Source organism: Coenobita brevimanus, chromosome 100 (genome assembly GCF_032717465.1).
Source record: "Coenobita brevimanus isolate Jiangsu-jjx chromosome 100, ASM3271746v2, whole genome shotgun sequence".
NCBI lineage: Eukaryota > Metazoa > Arthropoda > Malacostraca > Decapoda > Coenobitidae > Coenobita > Coenobita brevimanus.
Genome location: NC_137053.1, coordinates 42,889,005 through 42,890,820, shown reverse-complemented (window position 1 = coordinate 42,890,820; position 1,816 = coordinate 42,889,005).

Sequence of the window (1,816 nt, the reverse complement as noted above, 5' to 3'; positions counted from 1 at the left end):
TTCACAAGTGTGGGTAACAAACTTCTGCGGATGTCTATGAGACTGTTTATCTAATGTTGTAAGTGCAACTGATATTACCGTGAATAAAGCAAGACCTAATCCTAGTGAATAAGTTAATGGAAATTGTTTGTGATCCTTTCACTGTGAAAGGTTTCTTCCCCATACTAAACAGAACTCTCATGTGGTAGCGAGACTAACATTATTCATTGTAGGGAAGGGTTAAGTGTTATTGCCAGCCTTGATTTTTGCCCGCGTCTGCGTGTGTGTGTGTGTGTGTGTGTGTGTGTGTGTGTGTGTGTGTGTGTGTCCCCATTATAGCTTACGAACAGCTTGAACTGTTGACATGAAACATTCAAGGAATCATAATATGGCCAAAATCTTGGACGGTTTCGAAAGTGGGAAGTCGGGCTCAAGTTCAAAGTCACCAAAATGGCTGCCGAAGGTGAACCGAAGGAGGGCCGCCGTCCCCGGGTCCCCACAGGGGTGGCGCCCCCAGTCCTCCCCAGGAAGGGGCGCCGCCATCCTTCCCCCCTAGGGAGTGGTGCCACCCCTGGCCCCCCTGGGGGGAGGGGAATCCGCCCTCCGGCCCCCCTCGGGTGGCCCCATCTCCGGTACCCCTCCCTGGGGGAGGGGGGAGGGCGCCGGCCCCCGACCCGCGCTTGTAACTTGGCCAACAGCATATTCTGGCGTGCAGTTAGCATTCGGCTCCCGAATGCTTTTCTTTCACTTTCTTATGAATTTCATCTCACCCATTTTATCCATCCTATCCCAAGTAACTTTCTCGGTGTTTTTTGCCACATTTGACTCTTTCAGTCTCAACCAAGTTTTATTTTTTTTTTCCTTGATGCTGCCATGCTATACTACTGTATATAGCTAATGTGAATCCTTGTGATGGTGCGGAGGGGGAGGGACAGATTCAGGTAATCCATTCTGTACAATAGCATTTATAATTCTGCTCTTGCTCTGACCAGATTAGTCATACTAGTGTGTGTGTGTGTGTGCACTTCTCTGTTTGCTATCCCTCTACTAAAGGTGTCATGCATGTACGACAAATTCGAGGTTGATGCGACAGGTGACATGTACTCGTATGCACTGCACTAAGTTTTTGCCACATATTACAACTGATCTGATGAAGATTTCGCACTCTAAGCCTGCCGAAGGCTCTGTTTTAGTTGCCACTCCTTTCTTAGGGTTGCCAATTCTGCTCTTTAAGTGCATTACTTGCGACTTTTAAGACTAATTGCGGCAAGTTTTCCAGGGTTGTGCCCGGGTGACTTTTGGGATATTGTACGTAATGTGATATATCTGATCAAACGGTCCAAGCTGTCTAGCTATTTTTCACCACAGGTAAAGAAGAATGACTCGTATTAGTCTGGTGTCTTTGGGGCGACAGTTAGGCCCTACTCAATTAAAACTTTGACAACCGGAGAAAAGAGGGAGGGGAAGGAGCGGGGGGAAGGATATGGACTGACGGGAGGAAAGGGGAAATTTTAGAAAGGAACTAGCAGGGGGACCCGGCGTTGCCGGTCCAAAATGGCAAACACACTAATCCTATTTGTTCTAGTTCAATCTTTCTTTCTTCTCCAGAAAGACCATGTCCCTCTTATGCTTTTGAAAAGGAATTACAAGAGGTCCAGGACCTTTCTGTTTCAACTTTCGCAGACTAACACACAGTATTTGTGCGCATTTGTTTACTAATACTTGTGACATCAAATGACCTCCTACCGGCGACCTCAAATGACCTCGGAGGTCAACCTCACATAGCCTATGTCGTAATTGGAGGTCATGTGAGTCTCCATGCCAAAAACTGGAGTAA